General features: G+C 46.7%; 2 protein-coding genes across 2 annotated transcripts in view; one reads left to right on the top strand and one right to left on the bottom strand.

Moving 5' to 3' along the window:
* GTF2IRD1 (GTF2I repeat domain containing 1) overlaps nucleotides 1-17,639 on the bottom strand; it is a 1,520,245-nt gene that overhangs the window by 1,262,778 nt on the left and 239,828 nt on the right. The window lies entirely within an intron of this gene.
* The window catches only part of CASTOR2 (cytosolic arginine sensor for mTORC1 subunit 2), a 47,567-nt gene that overhangs the window by 1,149 nt on the left and 28,779 nt on the right, over nucleotides 1-17,639 (top strand). The gene's annotated exons all lie outside the window — the stretch shown is intronic.

The following is a 17,639-nucleotide window of genomic DNA, read 5'->3' as shown; positions in this document are numbered from 1 at the left end:
AGAGCTGTATTGGTGTGTATGTGTGTTTTTATTTTCTGTGCACAGAATTGTGCTAGCAGTTAAGACCATGTAGCGTTTAGTCAAAAAGGTACGTTTATTACTAAGTATGCAAGAGGCGACTTTCATGGGTTTCCTGCAACATCATGTTGTTCATATTTTTCTTTCTTCCTGTCTTTTTGGATAATGAAGGCGGGGGAGAAATGAAGTCAAAGGTTCGGCTTATAAGATCCGTGAATATATCGAGTTGCTGTTGTTGTTTTTAAGACTGTATTATTATGTTTACCGAGAAGTAAAGCGAATAGCCACCCGCCCCCCTTCCTCACCACACACACTCAATACCAGTGCTTCTGGTATTTGAATTGCAATTTGAATTGCAAATATATTGTAAATAGAGGGTTGAGTGCTGCCCCCGCCCCCCCCTCTATTGCAGATAGAGCAGAGATGGGGGTTAAGAGAAATAATTCCTCAACTCCACTCTTGGTTTGGAATTAAGTGTTTTTGCATTGCTGCTTGGAATCCACTTCAGAAACCAGTTTTAATAACCAAGCACTCCTGGGGCCCAGGGGAAACTGCTAATAAATTGTGTGTGTGTATTTGTTTAAAAATTGAATTGCAGATTGAAAATGAAGGGGAAGGACATGTTTCTCTACCCCCACCCCGCCCACCCCACCTTAATAGTGTGGCTGAATGAATGGGCATGTTTGCCATTTAATTTGCTTACTATCCCTTATCTCAAGTTTAAACTTCATTGCTTTGAAATGTCCCCCTGATTTGTGGCTTGGCAGTTGACATTGTTTGCTGTGTAAAGTTATCTGTCTTTACCTTGTTTACAGCTTGTTTACATTTCAACTTGTTTGCAGTTAAAATGCAACACAATTATTTTTAAACATTTAGTTCCTTCTTTCTCTCCCCCCCCCCGCCCCCCCAATGGATGGTGACAGATTCCCTTTTGTTGCATTGTTAATTGTGGCACTTTTAGGAAGAATCCCAAAGGCTTTTCAGATGTCACCGATAACCTTTAATTCCTTCTTGTCTTAAAATGTGGGGTTTACACCAGAGCACAAAGTTCTATTGTATCTGTGATTAACACATTGCAGAAATCCTGAAAAAGCTTCCATAAAAAAAAGAGTTGGATTCATATGCCATGACCAGCCTCTTTGTGAAGAATTGTTACCACCTGCCACAAAATGGCCTGTTACTTACATGGCAGGAGTCATGTACCAGTCTCCCCACTGCCAGTGATGCTCTCTCAGCAGCATTGGACCTATTGCCGAAAGTTCAGTGAGCAAAACCAAGTGTTTAAACACTTCCTGGGCTACACCACTTCCAGTGAAGCTTGCCTGTTCCATGTGTATGTGTGTATGTGTATATATATATATATATATATATATACACCTTCATTTTTCATAAAAGGCAAAGCTGAAAGCTTTTTCCTGACATGCTACTTCTCTCTGTGCAGGGAGATTCCCTCCCACTCCAAAATGGAAAACACAAAACAAGCCCACCTGCAGTCTGATGTGGTACAGCCAGAAACTGCTGCTTTGCCACTTGGATTCTGCTGGATACATAAATTGGCCAATAGTATTTTGGGGCGTACCATTTCAGTTTGTTGGCGGGTGGGTATGTTTCATCCTTTTTGAATGCTCTCCTTTGTTTTCTTGTTTTTAAAGAAGCATACATATTAAGTATTATTACTGATTAAGGATAAGTAGTACAGAGTTCACAACTCGTTTGCAAGCTCCTAGGAAATTTTTATACCATGATAACCCTGATTGCTGGAAGGCGCTAATCCTTAATGCATAGCTGTCAACTTATAGATTTGAAAATAAGGGACCAGCAGCCTCGAAAATAAGGGATCAGCAGCCAAAATAAGGGATCAACAATTACTTTGATAAAATACATATTTTGTTGCGTGCAAATGGCTTTAGATACCTATTAGGTCCATAAATTACCATATAGCATATATATACGCTCTGGTCCATGGGGTCACGAAGAGTCGGACACGACTAAACAACAACAACAATATATTCAACACACAAAAAACAGCAACAATTTGTTGTTGACAAAGCACAGCTGGACATAGAAAGGGCCCCATTACCTTCAGTAGCTTATTTAAGGGACATCATCAATAAGGGACAGCAGCGGGACATGGCGCTGGGATAAGGGACTGTCCCACCAAATAAGGGACGCTTGACAGCTATGTTAATGGTTTCATATTTTGACATTGGGGGACAAATTCCACTCTTCATTTAGACTGACTAGCAATCTTTTGAGTTGTTTTGGGGGAGGTGTTTCCTTACATTTCTTCAATCCAGACTCTTTCATCCTTGCCACAATCCTTTTGGGTTAAGACAGGCAAGCAGAACCCTTGGCTTGCCAAATGCTGCTGAACTACAACTCCCATCATCCCTGGCCGTTGGCCAGCCTTTCTGGGCCTGATGGGAGATGTGGTTCAGCAACATCTGGAGGGTGAAGGGTTCCCCACAACTGGAAGTGCATGCTCCCTTGTTTGAACATAATTCTGGATTGTGGCACATGTTAACTTTCAACAGAGAAGTATGGAAGCAGGAGCATACATACATAGATACATGCATGCATAATTTTATTTGTGTGCCGCCTTTCCACAGTTCAAACCATGCTCAAAGCAGCTTGCAGCATGAAAGAAAAGACATAACTGCAATGTAAAAGTAGTCATAAACACTAAACAAAACATTTTTTAAAAAAATAGACAACCTAACTGGACAGTTTCCATACAAATCACAACTATAGATGCAAAAAACAACAACAGCGAAACAAACAACAACAACTGACAAACAACACCTCAGCCCAAGAGTCCGTTCAGCAACCTCAGCTTCTGTAGTTGGAGTCTGTCTGGGTCCTACCCTCCCAGGCCAGGTGGGGAAAGAAAGACCTGCAAGGCAGGGAGCAGGTCTTCCAGGACTGACAGCCCAGATGGCTGCAAAGCTTGCCCCTTAATTCCTAGCTTGTCTCACCAACACTCCCGACTACTGTACTTTAAGGTGCTTTTTCTCTGACTATTCACTCCTGGTATCAGATGATGCCATTTGCTCCCCCCCACCCCCAATATACTACCGCCAATTTATTGCTGAATTGGCAAGTGTGTGTGTTGAATAAACATGTGCATGTGTGGTTTGGCCTTAAGAAATGGTCCAAGTCCCATGGTGAGACTGTGTGGCTGAGTAAGACATTAATGGGCAGAGTCATACCATACATTTGAAGCATCCCCAAAGAATCCTGGGAACTGCAATTTCCCCTCCCAAAGATGTAATTCCTCAACAAGCTGCAGCTCCCAGGGTACTTTGGGGGGGAAACCATGTCCTTCAAATGTGTACTGATTGTGCTTTGAACGTCTGGTGTTGGCCTGCCCTTGTTGGACAGTGTGGGTGCTATTATGGAAGAGAGTTGCAGGATCCGCATGTGTCTGCCCCATGTGACGAGCCACTGAATTGCAGGCAGCGGCTTCTGGCCCTAGATTGACTCCGCCCGCCCAGACTGGCCATTGGATTTTCTTGGAGAGGAAGGAGTGCAAAAGGGAACTTCCTGTTTCACTTGAGCACTGCTTGAGCATCAGGATCTTCCTGAGTGTGTTTCTGGATCCTTCATTGTTCTTTGATCTTCATTTGTTCTGTCTTGATCACTTGGATTCCAGTCCTGACTAGTGACTTGTCTCACGGTTCCTGCTTCCTAGATTCTGCCCCACCTTGGGCTTCTCAGTTGGTAGAGCGTAAGACTCTTAATCTTGGGGACCATGCAAGCCCCACATTGGGCCAAACATGCCTGCATTGCAGGGGGTTGGAGTAGGTGACCCTTGTGCAGGGTTAGAAACTGAAATATAAAATCCAGGAGCCAGGTGGCACCTTAAAGCTAGGATATGGTCATCACAACGCTATGTCTACCTGCATTTTTAAAAAAAACAACCAAATTACGAAGCAAATGGTTTGTGGAGCAGCGCAGCAGCAAAAGATATGTGTGTGTGCGAATCACCTGGCTCGCACAGCACCAGAAGGTGTGCCTCTTTTGGTGCTTTGTGAGCCAGGGGATCCGCAGGGCACTGTGGCAACAAAAGATGTGTGTGTCTCTTGCTGCTGCGCTGCCCCGCAGGCCAGCTGGCTGGAACAGCATCACAGCCATACCCGCCCGCCAGCCAGATGGATATGTTAGGTGCCAAACCTGGCAACAAAACACCTCCACTTCCTCGCAAAAAAGGCCAGTTGCCCTTCTCAAAACGTGCCCAGCGCTCAGCTAATTTCAAATGCTGCCCCCGTGGTCCCTTCCAACTCTACAATTCTATGACTCTGTCCATAGCCCAGCCTTGGCAATGCCATGCTGACTCTCAACCGCTTGCGCTACAATTGCCTTCTGTGGTAACATCCAAACAGAGCACACCTGTGTCCTACTTGTGCGATCACACACTGAGATCATGTGGGTTAATTTCTGGAAGCTGCTGGGTGAATGGCCTTCTCATGTCCTGCGCTTTGACACTTGAGATGTGTATTTTTAGGAGCCACCCAATTCTTGTGATTGTAATTTGTTTTAATCTTATATTTTAAATTGTTGTGAGCTGCCCTGTTGCCTTAGGGTAAAGGGCGGGTAATGAATTATTATTATTGTTATTATTGTTATTATTATTATTATAGCAGGCGTTTTTTGCCTACAGTGAGATTTGTTGAGTTTAAACACAACATAGGACAAATTGGCTCCTGTTAGGTAAAGATGCATCCTTGTTGAACGAGAGGGACTTTGCACATGCTTAAGAACACTCTGTTAACCTGAACCCCAGATCCTAATCTCTTGCTAGAGCTCCTCCCCTAAAAATAGGTCACCACCTTCATCCCACTCAGTCTGCATACTTGCAAATAAGTAGGTTTAGGATTAAGATGTGAAAATTCATTTTTGCAGAATGGAGATCGGCAACTATGTCGCCCGAGCAGGAAGGCCTGCCCACACCAAGCTATAATCAGCTGCTTTCTCTCTTTCCCATTTGCCATTCCAGAGGCAGAGAAAGTGGTGACTGTTGTGGCACACTTTGGGTCAAACCAAAGAAAGGATCCTTTTTATTTTATTTTACTTTTTTAAATCTCCTAAACCCTGTCTCCATTTTTAAATGTTTCTCACTTGAAGCCACAATCTCCCCATTCTTAGTTGAGAAGTTGTGTTGAAGTAAGTCAGTAAAGGTAAAGGGACCCCTGACCATTAGGTCCAGTCGTGGCTGACTCTGGGGTTGCGGCACTCACCTCGAGGTTTACTGGCTGAGGGAGCCGGCGTACAGCTTCCAGGTCATGTGACCAGCATGACTAAGCTGCTTCTGGCGAACCAGAGCAGCACCGTTTACCTTCCCGCCAGAGCGGTACCTATTTATCTACTTGCACTTTGACGTGCTTTCGAACTGCTAGGTTGGCAGGAGCAGGGACCGAGCAACAGGAGCTCACCCCATTGCAGGGATTCAAACCACCGACCTTCTGATCGGCAAGTCCTAGGCTCTGTGGTTTAACCCACAGTGCCACCCGCGTCCCGAAGTAAGTCAGTAGGGAATAGCAAAACTATAAATCCAATGCGTTTTTTAAAAGTTATGGGCAAGTTACACTATTCCGCAGCACCTTTGCAACTTAGTACCTTCTGCACTATGATTTTAAAGCACTATGGTACTGCTTACCCCAAAAAGAGTCCTGGGAATTGTAGTTTGTAAAGGGTGTTGTTAGGGGACCACCATTCCCCTCACAAAGCTCCAGTTCTCAGGATTCCCTGAGAAGAGGAATTGATTGTTAAACCACTCTGGGAATTGTAACTCTTTGAGGGGTCAGCTCACAACTCTCACCACCTTAAACAAACTGCAGTTCCCATGATTATTTGTGGGAATCCATGACTGCTAATGGTATTCTTGTTAATGCTATCCTAGGCTGAATCAACAGAAGTACAGTGTCTAGAATCTAGATCAAGAGAAGTAATAATCCCACTCTATTCTGCCTTGGTCAGAACACACCTGAAGTACTGAGTCCATTTATGGGCATTACAGTTTTAAGAACGATGTTGACAAGCTGAAACGTGTGCAGAGGAGATCAAGATCATCAAGGGTCTGGAAACTAAGCCATATGAGGAATGGTTGAAGGAGCCGCCCTGGGTATGTTTAGCCTGGAAAAGAGGAGATAGGGTAGCCATCTTCAAATATCTGAAGGGCCGTCACATGGAAGATGGAGTAAGCTTGTTTTCTCCTAATCTGGAGGGTAGGACTCAAACCAGTGGCTTTAAGTTCCAAGAAAGGAGATTTTGACTAAACATCAGTAAGAATTTTCTGAGCGTAAGAGCCGTTTGACATTGGACAGACTCCCACAAGAGGTGTTGGACTCTTCCTTCCTTGGAGGTTTATAAGCAGAAGGATACTCTAGTTGCAATTCCTGCATTGCTGGGGGTTGGACTAGATGACCCTTGGGGTCCCTTCTTCCAACTCTACAATTCTATAATAGCTTTCTGTCTTTTGCTAGCCCCTTTCGCTGTGGGGAAAATGCTGGAGACCATGAGGACACAGCTTCCAGCGGAGCAAAGGCTTGAGTATTCTGAGAGTTCTTTCTCACCCCCCCCCAAACTAACAGAAGCAAAACCCAGCAAGTGCATTTCCTTAATCTGTATAATCCAGGCTGTCGACTTTGGTTTATCCTGGCTTGGAATTTGGAGAATTTGCACAATAAAAAGTGAGGTGGCAGATGAGGAGATATTGCAGCGATTACATTTTGAACCCCCCCCCCCCCTGTCAGTATTCTTCCTCCCCCTGTTGTCCTTTATTGTGCCTTTTCATCTCCCATTTTTGCTTATCTGGTTACATCCACACCATGCAATTAAACGTGTGGTGTCTGGGTGCAGCCTCTGTTACTGAAGCTCTCCTACTTTGGGGTTCAGCTCTCCCCCATGGGGCTTGCATACCCTTCCAAATTTCTCCGATAAAAATAGGGACGATGGCCCATCTGTACTATATATTTAAAACACTACTATTCCACTTTAAACGGTCAGGGCTCCCTCCAGAGAATCCTGGGAGGTGTAGTTTGTTGGGGGTGCTGACAGGTGTTAGGAGACCCGTGTTCCCTTCCCAGAGCTGCAACTCCCAAAAGACTGATGGTTGAGAATTGTAGGACTCTGAAAGAAACAAGGGTCTCCTAATAAATCTCAGCCCCCGTAACAAGCAAAAGTCCCCAGGGTGCTTTTTTAAAGCAATATCATAATGTTTTAAATGAATAGTGTGGATGTTGCCTCGAGAGTAGACCCATTGAAATTAATGGACCTACGTTCGTCATGTTCATTAAGTTCAGTGGGTTTCCTCTGGACCCAAGGAAAACGTAGTTGTAAAATGTTAGCCACTCAACGCGTCTGTCTGATGTGCAGAGATGTCATAATATTCTGACAGCCTCATTGCGCTTGCCTGCCACAAATGCATCTCTCCGAAACAAGTGACTCATTAGCTACCAAGATCTGAAATTCCAAAGAGTTTATATCACTTAATGTTTTAGCTCCTACTGTTGCTCTTCTCCAGGAGGAACTATTGCGTGCGGTGAAATCTGCCTGAATCCTCGGCGGCCCTTTGTGAGCCACGAGGTGGGGCGGAAAGGCTTCTTTAAATTACAATGGCCATAACAAATCTGTTAGTCATCGGGTTGTCGGAAGCAGCCTTCCACTGCGTCAGACCATTGGGTCCATCTAGCTCAGTATTGTCTTCTGTCAAGGTGGGAGTTGGGAGCAGGTCAGCAAGAACTCACAATGTGGCTGTGAAGTTAACTGTTTATTCAAAGAAACTGAGCAGCACAGGCCTAGTGAGCACAGCAACTCTTCCCAGTAGGGCTTGCCCCAATGAGACACTTGTGAGGACTGAAAGTCCCTGCCTTCCCACTGCTCCCTAAGTCTCCTCCTACCCTGGATCCTTCCCTTGAAATCTGAGACTTCTTCGCCTTGACTGTCTTTGCTCCTTCATCTTCATACTTCTCCTGGTCTTGGGAGACCATGGAGAGGGTAGCAGGAGGGGGAGGCTCCCTGGCTTCTTCAGCAGCCTGACTCATCTCTGCTTCTTGCTTTCTTCTCTAGCCTCCACTTCTGCCTCTGATTCTGGACCTCTCTCTTTCACAGACTCTCCCTGCTCACTAAGCCCTGTTACCTCTCCATCTCCCAACACCTCCTCTTCCCAGACCTCTCCCTCTGACTACCCGTCATTGTCCCACCACCACTCCCCAGGCTCTGAGACTTCTTCCCTTGGGAGTTCCCATCTGGCTCCTCCCATCCATGACATTCAACTTATCATCATCTCTTACCACTTTAAGAGTGTGTGTAGGTCTTTCAGCCAAAATACTCAAGGAAGCATTAGGCTGGGTTGCTTACTGGCCCCCTTTCCACCCAAATTTTATTCATGCTTCTCAATCAGAAAATCATTGACGCAGCAAGCCCTTGGGCTTTGCCAAGCAAGATGGAGCTTCCACCAGCCTCAAAAGTGGCTTAGATGGGAAGTCACTGGTTGGTCACTTGCCTTTGGTCACATCCATAAAGGTAAAGGGACCCCTGACCATCCAGTTGTGGCCAACTCTGGGATTACGCCGCTCATCTCGCTTTATTGGCCGAGGGAGCCGGCATACAGCCGGTCACGTGGCCAGCATGACTAAGCCACCTCTGGCGAACCAGAGGAGCGCACAGAAATGCTGTTTACCTTCCCGCCGGAGCGGTACCTCTTTATCTACTTTCACTTTGAGGTGCTTTCGAACTGTTAGGTTGGCAGGAGCAAGGAACGAGCAACGGGAGCTCACCCCGTCGCTGGGATTCGAACTGCCAACCTTCTGATCGACAAGTCCTAGGCTCTGTGGTTTAACCCACAGCACCACCCGCGTCCCATGGCAGCATCCATACCTTACATCTAAAGCACTGTTATAGCACTAGCAGTCATGATTTCCCCAAGGAATCCTGAGCTCTGTGGTACAATACACAAGCTGAGAGTTGTTAGGAGTTGCCTATTCCCCTCACAGAACTAGAGTTCCCAGAGTTCCCTGGGCTTGATAGTTTAAACCACTTTGGAAACTGTAGCTCTTTGCGGGGAACAGGGCTTAAAAACCTAGAGTTGCCCATCTGCACGGTACATTTTAAGCACTATTACACCACTTTAAACAGTCAGGGCCTCCTGCAAAGAATCCTGGGAACTGTAGTTTGTTAAGGGTGCTGACAGTTGTTTGGAAACCCCTCTATTCCCCTCACAGAACTTCAGTTCCCAGAGTTCCTTTGGAAGGCAGAGTGACAGTTGACCACTCTGGAAATTGTAGCTCTTAGAGGAGAACGGGTCTTAAAAAAACAAAACCCAACCCTGTCAGCACTCTTAACAAACTGCAGTTCCCAAGATTCTTCATGAGAGACCATGACTTTTAAACGCATGGCCTGTGTGGTGTTCTTTTTGCGACAACTGTCTATCTCCACTTTAATATGTTATCATTTTTAGTATTGAAAGCTGCTCCGTACGTCTCCTGAAAGGAAAGCAGGTCAAAAATAACAAATCGAGTCGGTTTTTATCTCCAACCTATGCTAGGATTTCAACATCACATTTAAAATGGGAAAACAAGGCGGCTGATTGGGGGGTGGGGGGTGGCAGTAAACTGCCTCAAGTGTCCAGCAGGACTGCTGACAACGCTCAAGTGTGCCTCCTGCCAAAGGTTGCGGCTTTCTGCCTTGAAACGCCTTTTTGTGGGGTTCTTTTGCGCATAAAGCAAAGTACATATTTGACCAGCTTTTGCGATGACCTCCTCCCACCTTTCCTGCCTCTGCTCTCTAACCCACACTTAACCTGCGCCGAATACTCCTTTTACACAAGACTTTGCACATATTGACCCGAGAAGCTGTGCCACAAATAAGTTTACTCTGGACTCTCGAGCTAAGAACGAGAGAGACACAAACATCGCTTTGCACAGCCTGTTCTTGCTTCCCCTTGAAAAACAGGGCCATTAAGAGAGAGTCAAAGGGCCAAGACATACTGGGATTGGGGGGGGTGAGGGGGGGTCACATAGAGGTAATATCTGAAGAGCTTCCAGAGTCCCAGATTGCCAGCAGGCTGTGGAAGGAGAGTGGAACTGGGTTCTCAGAACCAGACTCAGCCATAATCATGGAACCATAGAGTTGGAAGGGACACCCCCAGGGTCATCTAGTCCAACCTTCTGCAATGCGGGAACCTCAGCTAAATCATTTGTGATCATTTTGACATTATTATTATCATTATTATTATTATTAAAATTTGTGTTTTCTTGATCTTTGGTTACAAATGAATTAATTATATAAAAGGAGTCCAGAAAAAAAATATTGACAACAACAGGTGGGGGTGCAGTGTATTATTATTATTATTATTATTATTATTATTATTATTATTATTATTATTGCTATTAATGGTGATGCACTTAGAAACTACAGTGGTACCTCGGGTTACAGACGCTTCAGGTTACAGACTCCGCTAACCCAGAAATAGTACCTCAGGTTAAGAACTTTACCTCAGGATGAGAACAGAAATTGCGCAGTGGCAGCGGGAGGCCCCATTAGCTAAAGTGGTACAGTTTCAGGTTAAGAACGGACCTCCAGAATGAACTAAGTTCTTAACCCAAGGTACCACTGTACAGAGTGAGTCTTTTAAAAGAGGCCCCGTGGAACATGTGTACTCTGTATCCACGGGGCCACTTTTAAAGGACTCACCCTGTACATAATACTAAGGGCTATCGCCCGATTCACTTATCAACCCCACAAACTCCTTTGCCCTTGCCACCAGTGGCGTAGCGTGGTGGGTGTAGGGGGGGCCGGCCGCACCGGGCGCAACATCTGGGGGGGGCGCTCGCACTCGCAGCTCTCTGCCCCTACCTGGCTCACTCTCTCTCACTGCAGTGCTGGCTGTGCGAATCCGATCCGAGCCGCTGGGTCGCTGCCCACTGTGGAGGGGGTGGGTGCCAGGCGTGCGGTGCAGAGAGAGAGCGAGGGACTATCTGGGGGAGGGACAGTGCAGCGGCCGCCCAGTGCAGCGCTGAGCACGGGAGAGAACCACACCAGACCAGACCAGGTAGCAGCAAGAAGAAGCTGGCAGCGACGGCAGGTTAGGGGTTAGGGGGCGCAAATTACTTGCCTTGCCCCGGATTAGGGGGCGCAAATTACTTGCCTTGCCCAGGGTTAGGGGGCGCAAATTACTTGCCTTGCCCCGGGTGCTGACAACCCACGCTACGCCGCTGCTTGCCACACACCTAACCAACCACTTTCCTTTGCACCTCTCTCACCCCCTCAAGCATCACACCCCCCTCCCACAGCTTGCCCCACTCCCTCCCTCCCCAAGCCCCACCCTTGGGGAGAGTTTGCTTCACAAGGGTTGCTTCTCCAAGTGGATTGATAAATCTCCATTAAACAGCTCAACTGAGCCTTCCTGCCACTCGTGTTGTAGTTGACATGGCTGCCTACAGGTAGAGCATTTCTATGCTTAGGGGATGCGTGGAAATTGAGGTGGCTCAGTTGGTTAGAGCGTGGTGCTGATAATGCCAAGCTTGCAGGTTCGATCCCCGTATGGGACAGCTGCATATTCCTGCATTGCAGGGGGTTGGACTAGATGATACTGTACTAGGATCGCTTCCAAACTCTACAGTTCTATGATTCTAAGAAGAGTTGTAATTTGATTGATACGGTATTATTTAATATAATATTGCTGGCTGTGCCATTGTGTTGGGGGTGGGAAGCTTTCCCCCCAGAGTTTTGCTGCTGGAGGGACTGTGTTTGTTTATGGGATTGGCAAAGCTGCCCATTGCTTCCAGCCTTATTATTATTATTATTATTATTATTATTATTATTATTATGGCTTTAGAGGTCAAAACCGGTACTTTGAATTGGGCCCAGAAAGGCAGTCAGGCCAGGATTGGCTTTATATGCTCAAACAGTCCTTCCTCAGTGAGCAACCTGGCTGCTGAATTCTGCACCAGCTGAAGTATCCAAACAGTCTTCAAAGGCAGCCCCACGTATAACAGAGTGTGGTAATCTATCCTAGATCTCCCTGTCTTCTGCCCTACCAGTCACTTCCCCTCCTCCTCTCCCTGCTTCTTCCTCTGCCTTCCTCCCTCTTCCCGCCCACCCAGCAACCAGAAGGGGAAATGACAGGTCATTCTTGCCAGAGCTTCCAGAGCGTTTTTGAAATTAGCCTACAGGCCATTGGACTTTCCAGCCTCCCACACGGCTGTGCACTGTTTTCATGTAGTCCGTAATACATACTTGCATGCCCTGCTTAACTTCCTGTGAACCGTGTGGTGGTTTGGACGTTGCTTAGAGCCTGGAACCTTCTCAAATACAAACAGTAAGGCTTGGTTGATTTTGTTCATTCCTTGGTTTTGAGCTGCCTCTGAGTTATGTGAAACATGCGCAGGACTGTGCTCCTTTTTAGTTTTACTCTGTAGGACCTGTGTCTCTTCCAAGCCCTGGGGCTTAATTAAGTAAGTTTCTACTGCATATGGAAGCAGCCACTTCTTGGCCACCTTCACTTGTAGCGATAAACCAAGAACACCAACTTAAGAAAACTGGTGTGCACAGCTCTGGCACTCTGGCTGACCCAAGCCAGAGTTGGAAAGCATCTACCCAGGAAGCAAACCAGCTTCTTGGGAGATCCAGATGTCCTGATTTGTTCCTCCTTATCAAGCCAGAATCGCAAGCCAGATTTAAACCAAATTCTGTTTGGACAGGCTTAGCCGGAGGGATGCTTTCCAGGTGGACTACAAGTCCCATCAGCTCCAGCCAACACGGCCAGTGATCAGGAATGATGGGAGTTGTAGTCCACTAACCTCTGAAAGGCACCCCATTGACTACTCTGAGAGACTCGGTCAACATTCTGCAGGCAGCTGGATGAGGGAGCTGCTCAATCTCGATTGGTTGAGTTATCTCGTAAAGCAATGCAGTAAGAAGTACAGAGAAGGCTTAACATTCTTACCCAAGAACTACCTTCACTCATGTCAACCTTCCTGCCTTTAAAAATCCTCGCAAGAATTTGCCCAGTCCTCTTTTAAAGCCATGCAAGTTGTTGGCCATCACTGCCTCCCACTGTGGGAGGGAGTTCCACAGTTTAACTAGGCACTGCATGAAGAAGTCCTTTCTTTTACCTGTCTTGAATCTTCCAACATCCAGCTTCATTGTCCCTTGTGGTCCCTTCCTACTCTACAACGCTAAGCCATTTCGGGCTTTATGCTGTAGTTTGTAACACCTTGCATCCATACCTTATATCCAAAGCACTGTTACAGCACTAGCAGTCATGATTTCCCCGAAGGAATCCTGAGCTCTGTGGTACAATAAGTGTGCTAAGAGTTGTTAGCAGTTGCTTATTTCCCTTCACAGAACTAGAGTTCCCAGTATTCCCTGGGCTTGATTGTTTAAACCACTTTGGAAACTGTAGCTCTTTGTGGGGAACAGGGCTTAAAAATCTACAGTGGCCCATCTGCACAGTACATTTAAAGCACTATTACGCCACTTTAAACAGTCAGGGCCTCCCGCAGAGAATCCTGGGAACTGTAGTTTGCCAAGGGTGCTTACAGTTGATTGGAAGCCTTTCTATTCCCCTCACTGGACTTCAGTTCCCAGAGTTCCTTTGGAAGGCAAACTGATAGTTGACCACTCTGGAAATTGTAACTCACTGGCAGCCGGCACAAGGCCTTCAGGACCGGTGGTGCATGATGGTCCCATCGAACTGCCCCATTTACCACCCCAGGAGCTGCATTTTATTTATTTATTTATTTATTTATTTATTTATTTATTTATTTCCCTCCCTCCCACCCATCTGGCTGGGCTTCCCCAGCCACTCTGGGCAGCTTCCACCAAAGTATTGAAATACAGTAGTCTGTTAAACATTAAAAGCTTCCCTAAAGAGGGCTGCCTTCAAATGTCTTCTAAAAGTCTGGTAGTTGTTGTTCTCTTTGACATCTGGTGGGGGTGCGTTCCACAGGGCGGGTGCCACTACCGAGAAGGCCCTCTGCCTGGTTCCCTGTAACTTGGCTTCTCGCAGCGAGGGAACTGCCAGAAGGCCCTCGGAGCTGGACCTCAGTGTGCGGGCAGAATGATGGAGGCAGAGACACTCCTTCAGGTATTATGCACCAGGTGCAGCCTCCAAGGGCAGTCCCTCATGCATCTCAGTCCAGACGGCAGGTTGCTGTGGAGGACTGTCGAGGGAGGACACCCGATTGCCCATAGCAGGAGACCTCACACTGTGCATGAGGATCTCCACACACTCGTCCACCACATGGCTGGCTTGCGTGCAAAATTCCAGAAGGGAAGAGTAATTTAGAAGGGGAGATGTGCGTTCAGGAGAATTCACGGCCTACTGGGTTACAGGCTCCTCTGCGGATGACATTGGGGGTGGGGGGCTTTTCTCTTTTATTGCTAAGTCAGTTGGCTGCCTTGCTTCCCCCTCAATGTGCCAAGTTTGCAAAAAGCGAGCCGCCCAGCTGTTCCAAGATACAGATCTGTTTCCTCTGCCACGGTATTAATTACATGCCTGCTCTTCCACGCCAGCCAGTCCAAACATCTCCTGCGTCCAGTAACTTCTAAGGAAATTTGGAATTTGCTTGGAAACACTTGTCAGGGTGATCATTTAGCCCTGGGTGGGTTGTTCCTGGACAGATTTCTTGTTGACACAGGAATATTCATTTGATTCGAAGAATGGTTTGTGTGCCATTTTCCTTGGCCCACCCGCCATAAAATGGCTTTCCAAAGTGGATGGCTGTTTTAGTCATACCTCGGAAGTCGAACAAAATCTGTTCCTGAAGTCCGTTCGACTTCCAAAACCAAGCTGCAGCTTCCAATTGGCTGCAGGAAACTCCTGCAGCCAATCAGAACCGGCGGAACCTGCGTCGGACGTTCGAGTTCAGGAGCCAAAACCTTTGACTTGCAAGGCATTTGACGTCCGAGGTACAACTGCATATAAAAACAAAGCCAAACAATACCCAAAATATGTGTCTCAGTTGCACCTGCAACAGCAACACAAAATAAGCAAGCTGTTGGAAGAGTGGCAGGTGCAGGTGTCTTTTCTGTGGCCGCCCCTAAGTTGTGGAAATCCCTGCCAAGCGAGGCTTGTCTCACCCCTCTCTTGATGGCCTTCAGTACTACTGTAAAGGTCTGTTGTTCTTCAGGTGGTAGTCTGGATTTTTGGGGTGCAGTTAACTTAGGTCAGTGGCTAAGGATACAAAAGTAAGACCAGCAACAACCTGTTCCTGTGTGGGGTGTTCTTAGTCAAGGCTCCGGCCAACCCCTTTTTCCAGGATCCGTCCAGTGGTAAAGCAGGAGGGGCGCAGAGGGGCATCGTGGCTTCTCACTATGTCATGCAGAGTTCCAAATTCTACAAATAGGAAAAAGGAGCGGACCTTTGATATTGCAACCCTCAAGCAGTAAATTCTTTTCCTATCACCTTCCACATACCAATGACCTTCCTCTAAAGGGAAGGTTCTTTTAACGTTTAATGTTTTTATATATGTTGGAAGCTGCCCAGAGTGGCTGGGGCAACCCAGTAAGACGTGTGGGGTATAAACAGTGCAATTATCATTGTGGAATGGGACATCCCTATTTTCATTGGAGAAATGTTGGAGGGTATGTTATGGGCCACCCATCTGACTGGGTTTGCCCCAGCCACTCTGGGCAGCTTCCAACAAATTAAAAGATCAAACACAGTAAAATATCAAACATTAAAAACTTCCCGTTACAGGGCTGCCTTCAGATGTCTTCTAAAAGTCAGGTAGTGGTTTGTTTCCTTGACATCTGACGGGAGGGCGTTCCACAGGGCGGGCGCCACTATTGAGAAAGCCCTCTGCCTGGTTCCCTGTAACTTCACTTCTCGCAAGGAGGGGTCCACAAGCTGGACTTCAGTGTCCAGGCTGGGTGATGCAAGGTGGAAAGGGAATCCCTTCCAAACCTACAGTGCTGTGGTTCTGTGACACCATGACAGTTTTAAAGTGGCATTGTTGTTGTTTAGTTGTTTAGTCGTTTAGTCGTGTCCGACTCTTTGTACCCCATGGACCAGAGCACGCCAAGCACTCCTGTCTTCCACTGCCTCCCGCAGTTTGGTCAAACTCATGCTGGTAGCTTCGAGAACACTGTCCAACCATCTCGTCCTCTGTCATCCCCTTCTCCCTGTGCCCTCTGTCTTTCCCAGCATCAGGGTCTTTTCCAGGGAGTCTTCTGTTCTCATGAGGTGACCAAAGTATTGGAGCCTCAGTTTCCCGATCTGTCCTTCCAGTGAGCACTCAGGGCTGATTTCCTTAAGAATGGAGAGGTTTGATCTTCTTGCAGTCCATGGGACTCTCAAGACTCTCCTTCAGCACCATAATTCGAAAGCATCAATTCTTCGGCGACCAGCCTTCTTTTTGGTCCAGCTCTCACTTCCATACATCACTACTGGGAAAACCATAGCTTTAACTATACGGACCTTTGTTGGCATTATAGGGCATTAAATGTGCCTCATGAGCCCAGCCACTTTTTCTGCAGTTGGCAACCTCATGACCACATTGAGGTGACCACTTCAGACCTTCCTACTAAATCCAGGGAGGCTGAGCATGGCCTGGTCAGGGCTGGCTCATGTGGGGGACATTGGGGTGGGAGTGAGGCACACCCCACTGCGCCATCTCTGCTCTCCACTTGTGTTGGGAAATCCCCTTTCAGACAGAACGCCTGAACAGCGTCTATGTGGTTCGTCAGCAGATTCCCTAACCCTGCTAACTCCGAGCTGAGCTTCTCTGAGCTAATATTTATCCATGCTCTGGTAAACTCCAGATTAGACTGTCCCAAATGTGTTGTGTGCAAAGCCTTAAAAAAAAAAGCCATTCACTGACTACAGCAAATTCAAAATGTAGCAGGGGACTTGCTGTTTGGGACCAGGAGGTTGGAACCATATCTTGCCAATGTTTAAGCGACTGCACCAGCTTCAGTCTGGTTCTGGGCTCTGTCCAATGTCATCTCTTGTTGTATCTCACCATGCCCACTGGTGCGACTGCCATTTAGCGCGACACGCCAGAGTATCGGTCAAAAAGCCTCTGTTCCACAATGCAACAAATGGACAAAAGCACTAGCAGTATAATCTGGAAAAGGGAACACACAATTCCTCGTATCAGGATGCATGCTATATATCAGAGCAACATCATCTGTGTTGGTTCCTTGCCTGTTCCTGGCTGGATTTGACATTTTTAATGCCTTTTGGAGATTGGGTTCCCTGAAGAATGGCCTCTTCCCATTCTTGACCTTGAGATCATCTTCAAAGGCCTCTTTTCTGGATGCCCAGGGTTAAAAAAAAAAGGTTAAAACTCTGTGTTACATGCCGCCCCAATCCCCAAGTGGTGGGAGACTCCAGGGGTTCCAAACCCTCTTCCAGAGTTTGATTTCCTTAGAATGAAGGCCAATGGAGAGTATGGTATCTTTAGTTATTTACATATACGATACGATGATCTTTATTATCATTGTCCCATACAGAACAACGAAATTGAAAAAATCTACATCAGACATTCAAAAACCAACAAGCCTGCTATCCCAGCCTGGTTAACCCCCTAAAAACTATGATACCCCATAATTAAATACAATATACTCCCACAGAGACTACCTTACACTGCGTTTAAAACCAAAATCGCATTTGA

The sequence above is a fragment of the Podarcis liolepis genome (genome assembly GCF_965112155.1).
Source record: "Podarcis liolepis genome assembly, chromosome: 16".
NCBI classification, from domain to species: Eukaryota; Metazoa; Chordata; class Lepidosauria; order Squamata; family Lacertidae; genus Podarcis; species Podarcis liolepis.
The sequence above is the reverse complement of the archived record's forward strand: the minus strand, read 5'-3'. Positions and strand labels throughout refer to the sequence as shown.